Here is a 21,144-nt window from a genome sequence, read left to right as displayed (position 1 = left end):
CCAACACACACACCGACCAAATGTCACTGTGGCTGTCAGAGAGGGAGGGGATGATCCAAGAGGGGGAGAAGGATCTACAAGATGGAGGGTTTGGAGCAAAAATGGTTGAACCGTGTCCATCTCTGTGGGCATGATTGCTACAGGGCCCTGAGCTCTACCTCTGGCTCTAAGAAAATCTGGCATAAACCTCCAGTTAAAACAGTAGCACGGGGTCACCCTGCCACAATATACATTTTTCCACAATACATATTAATAATAAATAAATACTAAATGTGCCAAACATAAATGATCATGGTTCACAAATATAAGCAATAGTGTGGTCTTTGTTGGTGATGTGCAGTATTCATGTCAGGTACCGACTGGCGGTGACTCTAGGGATCCACAGGCAGGGATTCCCCAGGGCGCGGAGTCTAAGCCTCAGTCTGCTTATTTACCAGAGCCCCTGATAGTGGGGATGGACTTGGAGAAGGCTGAGACCCGGTCGCGGCCCCTGAGTACACCCAGCTGCAGTAGAGGTACCTGCCAGTGGCACGTAGCGGATAAGAGCCTGCTATGAAGGGGCGGAGCAGATCTGGGCAGTAGCGGATTGATCCGTGCAGGATGGATGGACGGATGACACTGTGGAGAGATAGCAAAGTCAGGCAGGCCAGGTCGGTAACAGCGGAGGTGAAATGGTACAGAGCAGTAGGCAGAGAGTAATTGGGTCACGGGCCAGGTTCAGCAGCAGGAGGTCAGATAATCAGGAACAGGCAGAAGAGAAGTCAAGACGAGCCAGGGGTCAGGGCAGGAGACGGTCAACAGCAATCAGGGTCAGGCTAGGTTGGCAACAATGCATCTCAGGAACAGACCGAGCAGGAGCAACAGGAAAAAGACCTTACGGCAATTTTAGCATTGCAAGGGGTTGATTTAAATAGTGTGCCCTGCGCTGTCATTGGTGCCAGGCGCACGTCCGCGAGTGCGCATGCGCGGCTTCGATTGTTGCTGCGGTCGCCTATGTCCTAGCGCCCGCATGCTGGTGAGCATTGGTATTCCGCGCATGCGCAGACCCATGCACCGCGGCGGACCTTGAGATCCCTGACAATTCCTCTATAATTGATGTAGAGATCACAGTGCTGTGCTATCCTCCTGTGTTTCCACACTCACTCACAGCTGTGCACTCTTACATATGAAAAGAAGAGTCATGAACTCTTGAATTGTTGATGTCCTGGTATTGCTGGGACCTGTGCTCCTCTTCTATGATCGTTTCATCAATGCATTAACAGGGCTCACAAGTAGGTGTACTCTCACATGCAAAAGGAATGGCAAGAGGGGCCCATATAGCACAATTACATTTTATTAAATGCAAAATTGGTTACACTTACTTTAAAAACAGATGTTAAAAGGACAGGATCACTGGACCAAAAGTGCAGAATTGGCGTGCGTTCCACCAACAGATGTCACTTTAGCAGTTGACCCCCTTAAATTATAGGCGGTCTGAAAATGCTAAATTTCCCCAAAGATTGAAGCATTCTCTGTAAGATCTTTTCCAAAAAGCAGAACTCAGATATCAGAGACAACTAAAAAAACTTTCACATTACTCACTGAAACACTTCATTAAAAACCACTCTGAAGTGCTCCATCCATTCTCTATGTGTTAATTTAGGGGAATGCATATCTGTTGCTCAGCTGTTTTTGCCTGTCACACTCGACTCCCCTCTGCTCAGCGTGGAACAAAACTTTGGCTTCTGATGAAGTCCCATAGGATGCAGCATGTAAAGTGGTGTCTTCCACATTGCTGAGAAATGTAACATATACAACTGAATATGCAATGCACACACTGCGGTTTATTTACTAAGGCTGGAGCGTGCAAAATTCTGCATAGAAACCAGTTTCCAGGTTTTATTGCCAAAGCTTAAATAAATAACCTGAGGTTAGAAGCTGATTGGCTACCATGCACAGCTGCACCAGATTCTAAAAGAACCAGTTTTAGTAAATTGCCTCCATTGCAAGGAAAAAACATTCTCAAAGTTCACAGCAGGGGTACTAAATTCTTTATGTGAGCCAGCTCAGCTTACTCTACTTCTCCCCTTCCAGCAGTGAATTGGAGCTGTAAAATTAGGATGAATTGCTCAGCAGTACTTGCACCTACAGAGGTCAGTGAGTGCTTCTTTTTAAAGCTTTTTAGGAAAATCATGTAAACACTTGAATGCCTAGAGCCTAGCCACAAATTAACTCTAAAGATAGAGTATTCTGTGTGAGCTTATAACACACACACTATTTGTAAACCTATCTTAAAAGAAGAAATTTAATGGGAAGACTATTTAGCACCCAAAAACTGACAAAGAACAGGAGTATGTTTGGTCAGGAGTATATAATATGACTGTGAATAAAGTGCAACACTCAGAACTAATAAATATAGACATATTGTGCAGTGATTATGTACAACATAGTGTAGAGAGTGCAGTCGTCAGGAGTATGTAATGAGTAGCATAGTGTATAGGGTGCAGTGATCAGGAGCATGGAATGTAATGGTGAAAAGTTTATAATGTACAGTATGGTATACAGAGTGATGTGGTCAGGAACATGTATGGTGATCAGTGTGTGTGTGTGTGTGGGGGGGGGGTTGCTCTTTTCTCTGTTGTCAGTTGAAGGAAGAGTGTCCCTTGAATTGTTGTTACTGTGTTAAAGACTGCCACTTAGATTTCTCTAAGTGTGTTACTTAACTGAAAGATGAGGAGAGACTTCAGCACCAAACTAGGCACTATTGGGTAGGAGGATAATATATATTGTGTTAATCAAGCTGGACATTGCTGACCTTAGGCAGCATGCAGGGAACCTGGTGCACATACCTTAGGTGCCAAGGCCTAATGAGGTCCCTTGAGTAATCTGAGTTTTGAAAGGTTTTCTGCCTTGAAAGTTTGAATTTGATTGATGATGTAGATAAAGGCAAATTTACATAGCACAAAACTCAGGGAGTAAACTCCTACTGATTATGTGTGGGAGCTGTTGATGTTGTGGATTAGAGAGTGAACTCTGGGATTTTAGTACAGATGAAATATGCTGAATAGCATTAGACTGATTTTGCTTGAAATGTTCTTTTAAATGCAAAGCAATCCACTTAATAATGTCTGCAACTGTTTTTTCCAACATATTCCCTATGGCCCAAAGGCTTTCAGTGGAAGTCTTTTGTGTTTCAGTAGAAATCATTTTTATGAAGATATAAGCAGGTCAAATGTGGTGCTGGAGAAGTTGGTGATATGTTTAGTAAGGCTTGCCGTTTTGAAAGGCTTTGGAAGAAACCTTCTTCTGTGTCTGTTAAGAGTCTTTCAGCCCTCCTCTTTTAATTAGGTAGGTATAGAAAGTAGTTTGTATCAAGAAGTTAGCTAAATAGGGGGCTTTTATCCACAAATAAGAAATCTTATTTGGGACATTATTGCTATGATAGCAGAAAAAACGTACATTTTTGATGGCCCTAGCACAAAGAATTTAACTTAGTTAAGCCTAGTACCATATAAAAACATGTACAGGTAGCTAATGCATGGTGTCTTTAGTGAACAGCATATTGTTAGTACCAGGGGGGCATGTCATACATTTACTTCTCTGTCACTTTACCATCAGGTCTTTAAAGTTAAATGTCACTTTATGGGTCTGAACTCAGCAAGATTGTTGTGTTGTAATATTACTTTTTAAAGAAGCAGAAAAGACCCTAAATGATAAACACTAATGAGGATCTTCTGTTTTTCTGTATTAGTCAACCAATTTGTGATAAGGATTGCTAAGTGACATTAACATATTTCCATTTCCACCTACCATTTTCATAGAATTGTTTTTGTACAAAACCTCTAACGCAAATGGAGGGATTAATTATAGGCCAATTCAAAATGTGCATCTGCACATTTTGTAGAACAATAAACAGAATTCACAGTCATAAGTTCCAAAAGCAAAACATTTCATACTCACTAAATGTAGCACACCAAAGTGTCTCAACTAGTGTTTTCATTCAGAGTGGCTAAAATTATGCAATTAAAATAGGACAGTTATTTGGATAATTCCATAAAGTAATAGCCTAATGTATACAGAATTACATAGTGACTAACAACTTTGGTTGTTTGAACACCAAACTTTCCTGCAGACAGAGACAGAATTATATCTAGAAATGTGCAATCTATAACTACATATAGGCAGCAATTAAAATTAGGAGTAAGAACATGTAAAATTGTGCAATCAGGATATCAGTTTAAAATTACAGGGGAAGAAAGCATTTTCCAAGATGTAATCAACATAATAATAAAAGAAACTTTGAAAGGCACGATTTGAAATTATTAGCCCCAAATCATGTGCTAAATGCAAATCATTTTTTCTTTAATGGCATGTACATTTTTATATATATATTTAAAAGTGCTAACTTACAAAGTTTAGTAAGAAATATTTCATGATCTGCTTACAAATAGTTGAATGTATTGATCTAATACTAATTGATATCACAAAATAATAAGCCAAAATGTAATAAAAATGAAACAAATGAAAAATCCCCTGATGCCAAAAACCACTTTCACCCCCGAAAGTTCAAAAACAGTCCAGCTTTAATTCAGCGTCTCTGTGTCAAATAACCAGTGATATAATATTTCCTTAGTGAATATTCTTCCACAAAATCCAAAGAATGCTCTTCTTCCTCTTAATGCCCAGATAACAAGATCTGTATGCTTTTATAAAAAAGGGGGGACTCCTTTTGCTGTATATATCCTCCAGTTCTCCAATGGCATCAAAACATGTGACACAGTATAACCAACATAGTGTAGTAGGCAATAATAGGGTTAAAGCTCCTTTAATGCTCAAATTGTGCTTACAAAAAAGATGAGATGTCTCAGCATGTATAAGACTGGCAAAACAGTGTAAAAACCTTTTCCAAAAATGTCCGCTACCCAACTTCTGGTTTACGTCCAACATCACGTAGTGGCCATTTTGAGCATTAAAGGAGGTTTAACCTTATTCTTGCCTACTACACTATGTTGGTTATACTTTGTCACATGTTTTGATGCCATTGGAGAAATGGGATGATCAGCTTACAGGTTGCACAATGTTTTAGGGACTTTCAGTCACTTAATATTTTACATTACAATGCAGTAAAAACATATCTTTAGTATTGCCCTAATTTTGTAATAATTATCACTTCAAAGCACTGATTACTTAGAAATAAAAATGTTTGTGTATATTTGTATTAAGACCTTGCTTCCTTTTAATGAAAAATGTGTAAAAAAATGTTTTTTTTATGTTGTTTGCATCACACTGCCTAGCTTTCTGTTGTATTAGTTTTTTCCTATAACATGGGACCAGAACATCCACCAAGTTTGTGCTGAACAGACAGCAAAAGCACATATGTGACATGTAATGCTATTAGATGCTTATCTGTTTGGGAGTGAAAACATATTTGTATGTTATGGTTTGAAATCATAAATACCAAAAAGAAAACAAAAATGGATATAAAAAAGCACATTTTTCCTGCATAACATTTTTCTATAGGTAACTTATTAATTGTACATCTAAAATGGTGAAGTTTTTATAAAATTGAAGGATAAGTTCACCTTTTGGGGCATATTACATGTCACACCCATATTTAGGGTGTAACGGGTAGCATGGTCCAGGTCATCCCCCCTTAGGGCTTGTTCACACTTGGCTGTTTTACCAACGCTTGCCAAACGCCCCTATAGCGTTTGGCAAGCGTTGGTCCGGCGTTTGTGGGGCGTTATTAACGCTCAGCAAACGCTCCGCAAACGCCGCATGCGCGGTTTAGTGGCGGTTGCTAGGCATTTGCCGAGCGTTAATAACGCCCCACAAACGCCTATAATACAGTTTGAGTGGTGTTACCGCTCTGCAAACGCCCCGCAACCGCGTCGCAACCGCACCGCAAACACCGGCCGGGCGTTTGTGGAGCGGCACCATAGACGAGAATAGGAGGCTTCAAAGCCTCCTGACTCGACCAGAGGCGTCCGTTTTGCAGCGACGCAACGCGACGCAACGCAAACGCTCCTGTTAGAACAGCACCATGTGCTGTAATGTGCAGAATTGGCAGAGGCGTTTGGGAAGCGGTAAAAACGCTTCCCAAACGCCTCTCTGCCGCCTGCACACAAGGCTAGTGGGAACGTAGCCTTACATGCCCCATCCTCCTCCTCTCCATAACAGCAGGCAGGGTATCCACTCTCTGCACCCAGTGTTGCTTTTCAAAAACAGTGTGGTTGTGTGGTGTTCTGTTCACACAGTTGTGTCATTCATTCACAGCAATCTGTGAATGAATGAACTACATGTCTCGTCTGCCATTGCAAGAGATGGCTTGTAGTTCTCAATGAATTGTGAGGGCACACTCGTAGTTTATTGATATGCCCTTCATTTTTGTAACTATCTGCCCACATGGAGGTACAGGCAGGCAAGCTAAAAGAAATGTCTACAGGACCGTTAAATTGCATCACAATCTACTGATCATGGGTTTATTAAAAAAAAATAATTAATGCACATTTTTTTCCTGCACAAATGTGTGCATTCATTATTTTTTCATAAAGGTGGGATTAACCTTTAAATAGAGAACATGTCCCCTTACCAGCTCAAACATCTTAAACCCATATGGTCATTGTGGAAACATTTGCATAAACTGTAAAGTGGATTGGAGGATTGTATACATGCCCCCTGTATTTCATGTACTTGTTGCCTATATAGAAATACGATACAGAAAAGGTAAAGTAGTATTAATTCCTCAGCCTTTTTAAGTTTAAACATTGAACACAATAAAATAAACATTACCCATGAAACTATTTGTTAAAATTCTAATCCCAGCACTTCCCATTTACAACTTTCAATGCTGCTGACTCCTGCTCTCTCAGTGCAGCATCCCCAAATTTCCTTTGTTCACAGGAAAGAATTAACAGTGGACAGTGTAGACTCCATTCAGTCTGTAAACTTGGAGAAGGGAGGGGGAGGAAGAGGAGGGAGTGGATTGTCATCTGAGGTAATAGAGAAGTGTTTCTAAAGCATGTTACCTAGGCTGCTTGTATTTGTGAATACACCATAATTCCCGTAGGAGTATTTACATATACACAGCTAGATCTGAGAGTTCTTACACAAAAGAGGTAGTTCCATCTGCAATATACATTTATTGAAAGAGTTACATAATATATACAAATTACACGCTAAGCAGTATTTACAACACAATGTACAGTTTAACCACTTCCCGTCTGGCCCATGTATATAAACGGCTGGATGGGAGCAGTGCTGGGCAGGTGGCCATTTATAAATGGCCTCCCCGCCCTCTGCTTGTGTGCACTCCTCCGGACACAGTGGTACACCGATTGTTGTGCGGGACCTCTGTGCGAGGTCCCGATCATGTGATCACTGATTGGCCAATTAGTGATCACATGAAGAGTAGTAAGCAAGATGTCACTTCTGACATTATTGCTTACTACGTGTGAAATCTGTGAATGATCACAGAGGTCACATGGTACAAGGCTATTCACAACAGCCTTGTACCATGTGACAAGCTGTGACCAATCACAGCTCACACAGTATTTCTCAATGGCTGCAAGAACGCAGTCAGAGAGAAAGAGAACTGATTGCTTTTACAGCCTTTATGGGTGTAAAAGCAATCAGTGTAAAAAAAAAAATAAATCTTCATAACCCCCCACAAGTAGTACACTGTCACTATGGTGACACTGTACTGCTAGGGTGACAGTATGTAAAAAAAAAAACATAAATAATAATATAAAAATGTAAAACAAAATTTAGAAAAATTATAATTTTGGTTATAAACTAATTTGAGTTATTTTTTTTTTTACTAAAAAGATAACTGAATAAATTTTGGCCAAGATTTATGAAGAAAGATTATTTCTTTGCAAAATTTTATAAGAAAAACACTTTTTTTCAAAATGTTTGGACTTTTTCAATTATATAGCAAAAAAAAATAATATTCCCAGTGGTGAATAAATACCACCAAAATAAAGTTTTATCTGTCTCAAAAAAAATGCTAAATTCATGTGGGTACAGTGTTGCATGACTGCGCAATTGTTATTCAAAGTGTTGAAAGCTGAAAATTGGCCTGGACAAAAGTGTCCAGAGTTGAAGTGGTTAAGTCCCTTGACTTCTATGATACTTACAAATTACCCATGAAACTATATTTACAATACAATGTACAATACAAGTATGAAGTTAGTTTACCTCTCAACTTCAGGTCTGGTCATGCTGCCTGCTGTGTGTCTCAACACAAAGAGAGACCCACAGCTTGGTGAAAAAACATTATATTCCCACCTCCTTTCTGTACTGTGACGAATATAATGCTCCCTAATTGGTCACTGTACCTAGCAAATGCATATTGGGCACAGCCTGATTGGAAGATTCAAAGAAGGCTGCTGTTTACAACTAATTTGAGATGTGATAAAGGACAAGAAAACACCAGAACTTATATAATGGTAAACTATAGATATTTACACCAGTATGGAAGTTGGGAATAGTTTGATGCTGGGAAACACTCAATGGTTTAAATACTGTATATTTCCATCTAACTAAAATATACTTGTAATTATAATATTATTTACATCTGTCGATGGAGATTTCACATAAACTCATTATCTAACAGTCAGCCCCTTGTGGACAGTGAAACTAGGCCACACCTGAAATAAGGATTTATGTGTAATGTGCTTTATTATTCAGAGTTTTTGCTGTTGCCTTCAGAAAGAAAAAGACTCTTTAAACTCTCCATCTCCGCAGTCCACATTTCTGGATCAATACCTGTAGTTCACTTGTTCTGGATGTAATAGGTCCATAATAATAATGAGACAAAACTAAAAACAATCTTGATTCTCAACAGTCCAATAACATGAAAAATAAAGTCCATAATGTAGATTTGATGCCGTTGCATTTGCTTCTGGGACATCCTTTCATGGCAATTTTAATTTGGTATGGTGTATTCAGTAGATGCCTGTGGATCAACTTTCCTGGCTTTCTGATGGTATACTTTATTATTGTGGGCACAAATACAATAAAAGAAAACACAGGTTTCCTGAAGATTACATTTAAGACAGATTCATTCAAAGTGATGTTTATCAAGTACTTCTAATTATTACGGACTGTTGTTGCCAATTGCTATAGATGTACTGCGACATACTCATAAGACCCTTTTACATTGCCACATTAACAATTTGAATGGTTATCACCTTCAGCCAGTTTCTCTGGTTTGAAAACACCCTCTGTCTTCTTCCATTGCCATAAGCCTGCAAATAATGCCCCGCTTTCTGCTGATGACCACTATGTGTGTATGACCCTTCAAGTCTCCATTGGGATCCTGTTGCTATCGCAACTCACCACTAAATATTTTTACTGGAATCTGTTTCCGGTTATATAAACCCTGATGGGCTAAAGCCTTGGCTGATGCCAACATTTGTACACTGAATTCTATCCTTGGCTATTGGGTGTAGCTACTGTATGAGCCATATGAACAAATGAAACCAGCGCTCAAATCTTCATGCAGACTACGATAACCAAAACTGTCATTTGTAGAGGTGCACCCCTTAAAGATCGGGAAATCTTGATATTGGTGAACAAAAGCAAAACAAGGCGCACTCTCTTTTTGTGCATTAACGTAGTAAACCAAGAATTTATTATAAAGCATAAAAATGCATACTCACAAACCAAAGGAGGATAAAAAAAGACAAGAAGAGTCCATAATAACAGTCCAAAGTAATGATAGACCCTTTGTAAGGTATGCTAACGTGTTTCAGAAGACAAACTCCCTTCATCAGAGCTCACTGTATGAGCCATGCCTTTAGCAAGCTAAGGAAGAGATCATACCTTTAGCAGGCTAAGGAAGAGATCATACCTTTAGCAGGCTAGGGAAGAGTTCCCAGAGCAGAGTAGGCAGTGTCAAATGAGCAGACAAAATAACTTAATTTCAGAATACAGAGAAGTGTGATGTCACCAGTTACTTGTGGCTTCAGGAATAATCAAACTAAATTACCCTTAAGTGCAATTGTACTATACTATACCTGTTAATTGCCAAACACTGTGAATCTCAAAAGTCCCAGCATATCTATATGATAGCAAAGCAATGCCTTTTGACCTTAGTTATGGCAAAATAAAAACAAAAACACATCTAAGGATTGACACCTTTTAGGACTGTAGAGCGGACTTGATGTGACATGTAGAAGTAGAATGGACACACAACTGTTTCTGATACCTGCTGTTACTTTTTTTTTTTTTTTTTTGTAGTTGGCAAAAGATAAACAACATAAGGGAGATCAATACATTTATATATATAAATGTTCCTTATATAAAGTTCTCCATATCCCTCTCTTTTTTTTTCTCAATTTCACCTAGTTAAGTTAAGCAGTTAAGCACCCAGGAAGAAAAATGGTGCTAAAAATGATAGACAGAAAAAGAGAGGGAAAAAACAGATTTAATGCTGCCTCAGCATGGCATTTATAATACACCTTATTTATTTACCTTTATTTTTAACTTGTTTAAGAGCATTGAATCTGTTTTCAGTCTCCAAAGACAAACTGCAAACTGCATTAAACAAAAAATTGCTGTTATATGGTAATTTAGCAAAAGTTACTCCTCTCCTATAATGAGTATATTGATCCACTTTTAAACCACCTTTGCAAGGCAGGGACACAAAGAAAAATTAAAATGTAGAGAGAGGGAAAAAAACTACTGTTTTTTAGAGTTTTTGTTCCCACTGCCAATAAATGAACCTAATCAGAGGCTTCTCCTTAAACAATAACCAAAAAAAATTGCTATGCTTTAAGGTCCTCTTTTCAAAGTATTTTGCTTAGTGTGGGTCAAATCTGGATTATTCACTGATGTTCTAGTATTTTTCCTAAAATACAAAACTCAGAAACCATTAATAACACCTCACTCACCCTCCCCCAGAGGTTCCCAATGACTAAACTAGTAGTGAATGATTGGAAGTGACTTCCAGCAGAGGTAATGAACCCATCGACAGTAAGTAGATTTAGAAAAGCTTGGGGACACACATATGTCTATACTCTGACAAAAAGTTATAAAAACAAAAAATTCAAGAAGACCCAAACTCTGCAGGTTTCTCAGTACTTGAATTATAGAACAACAACATGTAAACCTGTAGCCTTTATAAGCATCAATAGGACATGAGTCCATTTCGAAGAGAAAAAAAAGCACAAAACATACTAAATCCACAAAATACCATCATATGCAAAATAACATATTATCATGTACTTTCCCAATGTCATAATAATTGAAAACTTTACTGAGCCCCAGGAAAGAAAATAAAAAAAAATAAAACTCCTAAATCTTTTGAGAGTTATTGTGATTGAGATGTCATATCTGTGCACAGGTTCATTAGCAGATAAGATAAAAGAAAAACATTTTGGCACCAGTACTGAGCTCATTAGAAAGGGGGCGGAAAGAGGAACAAAAAAAAATGGTAAATGCATGTGCATAAAAGTGATCACATTTCTTACTGATGGCCATCAAACAATGGTGTGTTCATACCCCTGAAAAAAAAGTATTTGTTTTACACATATAGACAGTTCATACACATCCAGTACATCACACAGACACACATTAATTTAAATCATAAATTGAATCATATACTTTATAGTTAGAGAAACCTTATGTAATTCTAAATGAATTACTATGTGTTTTTTGCAAACGGGAGAAGAAAGAAAATAAAATCCATTGAAACAGGAGTACGCTTCTGACGTTAGCAATACTTGTACCCCTATATGCAGTATCTATAGCTTAAAATTGTTATGGAATTCTTCATATCATTTATGGAGGATAACTAATACTACAATAATAATTACCGTGTTTGTATACCTAGCCTAATATACTATACCTTTGTTAAGTGTGTGTATTTATGTATATATACTTGTATATACATACACCTGTTTTATATCTAAATACACTTTCATGAACTCATTGAACCTGAAAAATATAACTTATAAACAAAATGTATTATTCTTTTCCTTTAACACACAAAGAGCACAAACAATACAACATTGCTACATGTACATTGGTATATGGTTACTGACATTCATACTTTCATCTGGTGAAAATAAAATACTCAGACCATAGACATCTGCATCATACATTATACCTGGCATTTCATCTGCTATTTTCACATTGCTTGTATTCAAGTTTTGTTCCCAGTAAGGTGGAGTCCTAGCAGACAACATAGATATGTTGGGTCTCCCTCCAGCATTTTCTGTTTGAATGAGACAGATTGTTTTCTGTGGAACCTTGACCATTTGGCCAAAAGATTTTTTAATTTCATTATTTTTTTTCCAGCACTGTACCCCCTCTGCATGGCACGCTTCATATTTTTCCTTGAGAGCATTTTGTTATATTTTACATTTTATTGCTATTTTTCCAATTATGAGTATTATACTTCAGTAGTTCAGACTCTGTTTTAAGAGCATTGATTGTGGTATTTAACTCAAGTTCCTTCAGAACAGATTTTCTGTGCTGTAGTTTTAGACCACTTTCTATGGAATTTACAGCCAAGTGAAACCTGATGTTATTTACCTATGACTAGTAACTGCCAGGCCATGTCTATTGATCTTATCTTTGGGGACACCGTAATTGTAATTGTGCCTCTTTTTGTTTGAAAAGGTGGAGAACTCTCTTGCAGTGTGACTTGCTAAACAGGTATTGTTTGTATTCTCAGGATATTCCTTGGGTTTTAATACATGGAAAAATGTTTGTATATAGTCCATAATGTATAAATATGAGTCTTTAAGGGGATCCATGAAAAATCCACATTTAATTTTAAATTTAGGATGGTAATTAGATATTAGAAGGGCTTTGTACTCTGGGTCTTCTCTGTGTCCGTTTCTCCCTTTGCCTTAATGGTAGGCTGACCATAGCTTGTTTGTGTAAGAAATGGGTTCTCATTATTTTCCTGCTTTGTTCTATAAACAGCTTTTAAGCCTATGCCAGAGGGATGTAATACTTTTAGTAATTCATCTACAGTTTCACTGTAATTTGCTCTTCTTTCAACATAGTCTGGTAAGGAAAACCATGTGCCCAATTCAACTGTTAAAAGTAAGACTTTTATCTGGTCACTTGAGTTGGTAACTCCTAGTAATTTAAACTGTTGCAAGACATTGTCTGCATGAAATGCTATGTGCACTCCTGGCAATAGTTTGCCAATACTATTAGCTACAAGTAGCTCATTTTCTAAAGACTGTGCTCACTATTCATCTTTTGTGCTATGCTGTCAATTCCTGTTGATCTGCATAAACGCTCTTTCATCAAATGCAAGACAAATATAAAACAAAAATAGACTGTATCTTCGTGCATAGAAATATTGCGCAACAGCTCTTTTCATGTCATTCTCATGGAACTGGACTCCTCATGTTCAAATTCTATAGTATATTTAGCTTTTGAAATATACAACTAAACTTATGTGTTCCTCAATATATTAACAGTAGGTTCCCAATTAATTACAAACTGTACCACACAGCTATTTGTTATAGCCCATTTCTGTATCAAGCATATAGAGCACCCAACATTCATTCTTAGCATTCAAACAAAACCTTTCATTAGTGTGCTTTTGTAGATATTGCAATCCCTTAAAATATTGCTGAAAGAGACCACCAAATTTGTATCCCTTCGTGGTTATCATCTGTTACCTAGGTTGTGTGTATTTGTGAATATACCCTAATCCCTGTAAGAGTATTTACATATACACAGCTAGATCTGAGGGTTCTAACACAAAGAGGTAGTTCCATCTGCAATATACATTTATTTAAAGAGTTATTAATATATACAAATTACATGCTAAGTAGTATTTACAACAAAATATACAGTTTAAGTCCATTAACTTATATGATATTTACAATTTGCCCACAAAACCATATTTACAACACAATGTACAATACAAGTATGAAGTTAGTTTACCTTTCAACTTCAAGTCTGGTCAGGCTGCCTGCTGTGTGTCCCAAAACAGAGAGACCCACAGCTTGGTGACAAAGCATTATATTCCTCTCTCCTTTCTGTACTGTGGCTAATATAATGCTCCCTAATTGGTCACTGTACCTAGCAAAATGTCTATTGGGCACAGCCAGATTGGAGGATTCAAAGAAGGCTGCTGTTTACAGCTAATTTGTGATGGATAAAGGACAATAAAGGCCAGAACCTATATAGTGGAAAACTATTATTATTATTGTACAGTATTTATAAAGCACCAACAGTTCACTCAGCACTGTACATTACAATGGGAGACAGTACATGCAACAGTACAATAACAATACAATGCGATACATGAGGGGTTCGAGGGCCCTGCTCCTTGGAGCTTACAATCTAGGAGGGAGACGATAGTGGTACAGGAGGAAATAGCTGTGGGGGATGGAGTGGTAAGAAGAGTGGAGGAAGTCGGGAATTAGCAGGGGGTGGGGTAGGCTTCCCTGAATAGGTGGGTTTTCAGGGTGTACCTAAAGGAGAGGAGAGTAGGTGATAGTCTGATGGATTGGGGTAGGGAGTTCCAGAGGATGGGTGACGCCCTGGAGACGACCTGGAGGCGGGCATGGGAGGAGGAGACCAGGGAACTAGAGAGAAGGAGGTCTTGTGAGGAGCGGAGAGTGCGTGTTGGGTGGTACTTGGATATTAGGTCGGTGATGTAGTTTGGGGCAGTATGATGGACAGCTTTGTATGGCAGTGTTAGGATTTTGAATTTGATCTGTTGGGCAATCGGAAGCCAGTGGAGGGATTGGCAGAGGGGGGTGGCAGAAAGGGAGCGGTTGGTAAGGTGGATGAGTCTGGCTGCCGTAATCAGTATCGACTGAAGCGGGGATAGCCTGTGGCGAGGCAAGCCAGTGAGGAGGGAGTTGCAGTAATTGAGTCGTGATATGATGAGGGAGTGGATGAGCTGCTTGGTGGTTTCTGGGGTTAGGACCATGCAGATTTTGGCGATGTTGCGGTGGTGGAGTCTGCATGAGTTTGTTAGTGATTGGACTTGGGGCTGGAAGGATAGATTAGAGTCAAGAATGACACCAAGTGCTCTGGCCTGCTGGGCGGGCCTGATGGTGGCATTGTTGGACATGATGGAGAAGTCAGTGGGAGGTGGTGTGCGGGCTGGGGGGAAAACTAGGAGCTCGGTTTTGGAGAGGTTCAGTTTAAGGAAGTGGAGCGACATCCAATCTGATATGTCATTCAGTAGGCTTGTGATTCGGGCGGAGACTGAGGAGGTGAGGCGAGGGGTCGAGAGATAGATTTGCATGTCATCGGCATAGAGGTGGTAGTTGAAGCCATGAGAGTGTATGAGTTGGCCAAGGGAGGAGGTGTAGATGGAGAAGAGAAGGGGCCCGAAAACTATATATATTTACACCAGTATGGAAGCTAGGAATAGTTTGATGCTGCAAAACACTCAATGGTTTAAATACTGTATATTTCCATCTAACTAAAATATACTTGTAATTATAATATTATTTATATCTGTTAATGGAGATTTCACATAAACTCATTATCTAACATGCATGTATGCATGTATAGAAACACAGCTTTAGTGCCTGAATTTGAGGGTGACTCCACAGGATTCTGTAAGGGTGTTTTACTTAACTGGTTCCCGACGCCCTATAGAAGAAATACTGCTACAGGGAGGCATGGGTGCGTAAAATCATGTGTATATATACGTGATTTTTGCATTCCCAGATAGGGGGGGCCTGCGAGCCACTCACACGACCTACCTGCACCACCATTCACGGACGTGGCTGTCAATCACCGGGTCCCGGTCGGTGATTACCTGCCAGTGCCCAGTATCAGCTCCTGCGCAGTGTGCTTACACAGCCCACACACACAGCCTAAGTAGTGAAATTGTACACAGCACACACTTAACCCTGTTAGCACCCCATATGTTAACCCCTTCCTGCTCAGTGCCATAAGTACAGTGTCAGTGTTTTTTATTTTAGCACTGATCACTGTTTGGTGTCACTGGGGATGTCAGTGACACCAAGTCAGTTCCCCCCGTGTCAGAATGCCCGTCGCAGTCCCGCCATAAGTCGTTAATGTACCGCCATTATTACTAACAAAAAAAAAATCCAGTATCTATACTGCCATTTGAAAAATGCTATAATTTTCACGTAAACCAATTAATTTACACGTATTGGGATTTTTTTTTTTAGCAAAGACATGTAGCAGAATACATTTTGACCTAAATTTAGGATGAAATTTGATATTTTGAATTTTTTTTTTGCACCGCCCTGTAATAGAAATACTGCTACAGGGAGGCACGCTCCAGCAGTTTTTGCGCCCCTCCCAGATAGTGTCAGACTGCCCGTCAGCACAGCCGTCAGTACACCAGTAATCATATTTAACCCCTTGATTGCCAGGAACATGCTCACATACACAATAAACCACCATTGCTAGTATAGTGTCTGAACGAATCAATATCTTTGATCATATCAGCATTATACCAGCGTTCACATTAGTATAGTGTCCCCAAAAATGCAGCATTAGAAGGATCAGCCCGGGCACCTGGAAGCACCTGCATTTAGTCCCTTCGATTACCACCCCCCTTCTCCCCCAGCAAGTGAAGTGTCAGTAGGTCACTGACTGTCAGTTGATACATTGCACACAGTGTTCGCAGGATCAGGCCTTATCTCTGCTAACACTTTCTGGTAAATTTTGATGACTCTCATATGCAGCAGCGTGCCAGTACTAGTGCCACGCTACCTTTTGGTGAACTGGCGAGCACCAGCGACCTAGTACATCCTGGTCTTACACATACCAGCACTGCAGTATCACTTGGTGACATGGTGAGTCCCATAAGTGCAGCACAAGTGGTGCAGTGGCGAGCACAAGCAGTGTCCCTCAGCCACCAAGAATTCGCACACAGGCCTGTAGAACCCCTAGTATCCTTCTGCGTGTGCTTGCAAATCCCAATTGACAGCCCACAAATTCTGCAGCACCTGTACTTTCCCTATTCATTGCCCAACCCAGAATTCAGGTGGAAACAGCAAATTTAAATACTCCCTTTGACTTTTTGGAGCTGTTTTTCACAGAAGATCTGTATGCATTGATTGTAGATCAAAGCAATTTATATGCACAACAGTTCATCGCTGCCAACCCAAATTCCAACCTTGCCAGAACATTTGCATGGAGACCCATTACGGTTTCCAAATTTACATTTTTTTGCGGACCTAACCCTCAACATGGGTATTACTAAAAAAAATTAATTGTGGTTTTATTGGTCCACAGACCCAATTAATCATATGTCTGTGCTCTTTGCTGCCATGGCCAGGCATAGATATGAGAGTATAATGTGTTTTATGCATTTCAGTGACCACACACTGTCGTCCTCAGGGTGACCCTGAATTTTACGGGCTCCACAAAATGTGACCCCTCATAAATCACCTTAACCAAAAATTTGCAGATGTTTATACTCCCCAGAAAAAACATCTGCGTTGATGAGTCCCTCATTAATTTTTCTGGCTGCATTGTATTCAAACAATTTCTTCCCAGCAAGCATGCCAGATATGGGGTCAAGATGTATAAGACCTGTGAGAGGGCAACAGGCTATACATATAGGTTTTGGATTTATGAGGGAAAAGATAGTCACATGGAGCCCCCCGGTTGCCCAGACTACATGGGGAGCAGTGGCAAGATAGTTTGGGACTTGGTGTCATCCTTTTTCCATATGGAGTACCACTTATATGTGGACAAATTTATTCAAGCGTGACACTATTTAGACATTTGTACAATCTTGGAATTGGAGCATGTGGCACTGTGTGACCTAATTGCTGGGGCTTCCCCCAACGGCTTGTAAATACCTGTCGTAGAAAGGGGGAAAAAGTCTGCTTGAAAAATGAGGATCTCATTCAGCTGCAGCCCCGACTTGTTTATTCTCACAGCAACAGGGTCTTGCTCTCAGAATATACAAGTAGGTGTGTGCAGTCCTGCTGGATGAGATTTTTCATCCGCAGTTAAAAAAAAGAGCATATATACCGAAGCATGGGGGCCTGGGGTGGCCAGTGGGTTGATGGCCCCTATGCTTCGGTATATATATTTTATATTATTTTTTGGCACATTTCATGTGTAACCACCATTAGAAGTGGGTGGATGCAGGGCGGTATATTCTAATGGTGGGCATACCACACACTTTTTCTGGCAGAGATTTCTTCTCTTTTTTTATTCAGACCACAGGCTGCATAAAAAAAAACAACATAGCATAAACACCAAACAAGGACCAGCAACGTACTGGTACATCACTGGACTTTGAGTGGGTATACCAGAATGATGCCTGCAGCTGCAGGCATCATCCTGGAATAATTTTTTTCAGCCAGAGATTGGCTTTCATGAAAAAGAAATCCTGGTGGCTAATTAGCTGCAGGATTGCTATTACAAAAAAAAAAAGACACCATCGTCCCCCCGCGTGCGCACACCTGCTCGAGTGTTGACCCTGTGACTGTATGTAAACAGCGGATGCACCATGCATGTGAGGTATCGCCTCAAACATAAGACAAAGGGAAGTAATTCTAGCACTAGACCTCCTCTGTAAATCTAAAATGGTAGCTTGTAAAGACTTTTAAAATGTTGCCTATGGATATTAAAAATGTAGGCATGCACAGTTTTAAATCATGTAATGTTTGGTACTTATTTACTCCGCATATCTTTATCTTTTATATTTTACCAAATAATTGGCCAATATATTGTGTTTTTGTTCAAAGTAAAAAAAGTATATTTTTTTTCAAAACATTTGCGTTTGAACAATCGCTGCACAAATACTATGTGACATACAAAATTTCAGCACCCACCATTTTCTTCACTAGCATGTCTGCTTTCAAAAAATATATAATGCTTGGGGGTTCAAAGTACTTTACTAACAAAAAATACAGATTTTTTTTTTTTTATGTGAACAAAAAGTGTCAGAAAAGGCTTGGGCTTCAGGTGGTTTAACTGTCATGAAAGCCATTCATGACAGTTAAAATTATAGCTGTTACAGTGATCATCACTACAACAAGCTATCACAGTGTAAGAAAAAAATAAATCCAGTTCACCTTCCCAGAGTAGTACTCAATATGGTAACACTGCACTGCACTGGTTACAGAATGTAAACAAAATGTACCACGCCAGTCATATTTTGCTGCTGTACTGCACTGGTGACAGTTAAAAAAAAAAAAGGATTCTATAATTCATTTTCCAAAAAAACTGTGACATAAAATTACAACTTCAAAAAACTTGCCATGCCTCATACTAAATACCATTGGACTGTCTACTTTTCAAAAAGAGGTAATTTGTACTGCCTTGGCCTTTTAGGGTCTCAAGAAAGGAGATAGACCCTCAGCGCATCAGGACTGCTCATATTTCAAATATATATAACTTTTTATAATAACTTCAACACAGAATAAATAATATACCAGTTTCTCAACCAGGGTTCCTCTAGAGGTTGCTAGGGGTTCCTTGAGCAATGAGCAGTTTTTGCCTCTCATATAAGTTCCCACTGACACCATTCACCTTTTTAACTATCTGTATATCCCAATGGCCACAAGTGACAGGGGTATTCTTCCCACTGGCCATCACATAAAGGTATCATGAGTCGCAGATATAGTAATTTTTAGCAGGAGTTCCCTGAGACTGGAAAGTTATTTCAACGGTTCCTCTATGTTCAAAAGGTTGAGAAAGGCTGTAATATACATGGATTTTGGTTATTTTTACCAAAGAGGTGTATCAGAATACATTTTGTACTACATTTATGAAGAAAGAGTATTTATTTGCAAAATTGTATAATAGAAATAAAGAAAAATGTGTTTTATTTCAAAATGTTCTGTATTTTTTCTGTTTATATACCAAAAAACACAGTGGTAAACACCACCTAAATAAAGTCTAAAAAAATAAATTAATTTGGGTACAATGTTGCATAGCTGAATAACTGGCATTCAAAGTGTGACAGGGCTGCACACTTAAAAAGGGCCTGGTCAGGATGGGGGTGAAAGTGTCCAATATTCAGGTGGGTAAAAGCACCCCATTCCTCAGTGCACACATTCAATTGCAAATGCATGCATAGGTCCCAAATGTGTATGTAAACAGTTATTGCACCACATATGTGGGATATTGCCTTGAACATCAGAGTTAAAGCAATATTTCTAGGGTCATTATTCATAATTAATACTACACGCTGATAACCTGTAAAGGCTTTTAAAGTTTCACCTTTTTAAAGTTATCTATCTTTTTAAAATATTATATTAAAACTAAATATTTATATTGGGGTGCTGCTGTACATAAGCGAAGATATTTGTAAAAGAAAAAACATCAATTCCACAGCCAAATATACACTGCCAGTATATACAGTATATATATATATATATATATATATATATATATATATATATATATGTGTGTGTGTGTAATATATATACGGTATATATATATGTGTGTGTGTGAGAAAATGGTACTTTTTCATAAAATTACATGTCCCTCACCCAGCTGTTTGTCTTTTTTAATAGTAGTTTTCTTATTATTTTTAAAAATAGCCAGAACTTCCCAACATGATTTGCCTCCTATGGACTTCAGTGATCTCAGCTGTTATATTATTTTTTTTTTTTACCTCAAGATGGATTTGCCAATACCCAATGTGAATCAAACCTGGACAGATTCATTCATTTTTAATTAAGACGTTTTTTCTTGCACTTTTTTCAGCTTTCTAATAGGCCAATTAAGCTTATTATGCTATTGCTCTTGGATAGTAATACATATTTGACAGAAAGACAACAAACAAATAAGCAATAATAATAGCTTACTTCTGACAAAAGATCTCAGTGGTGGTCAAACAGATCTGCTAGTATAATTGAATTCTCTTACTGATTCACATTTTGGAAGATGTGTTTTCTATTGAAATGTAAAGGTTTTTAAATTAATGGTACATCATGGTGAAAATAATTTCAATATTGCTTCCCTACTCCACAGTCAAAAAATGCAGCTGCAATACTAGAACACAGCATATCAGTGTTCTGTCACTCACAGTAGGGTTAACTATATAGATTTATAAGCCTTAGAGACAACAAAAAGCAGCAATCTACATGCACTCTTTTCATTTTTACAGCACATGCTAAATAAATAAGACAGAGGGATATTTGTTTGAGAATGGCAAACTTTTTTTTTTTTTACTATGTCTTTAAAATACTGATTTGGTCACCACTGTTCAGTTAACCA

This window comes from Staurois parvus, unplaced genomic scaffold (assembly GCF_062004578.1).
Source record: "Staurois parvus isolate SC_StPar_1 unplaced genomic scaffold, SC_StPar_1.0 ptg000155l, whole genome shotgun sequence".
Classification (NCBI taxonomy): domain Eukaryota; kingdom Metazoa; phylum Chordata; class Amphibia; order Anura; family Ranidae; genus Staurois; species Staurois parvus.
This window is presented reverse-complemented; position numbering follows the sequence as displayed.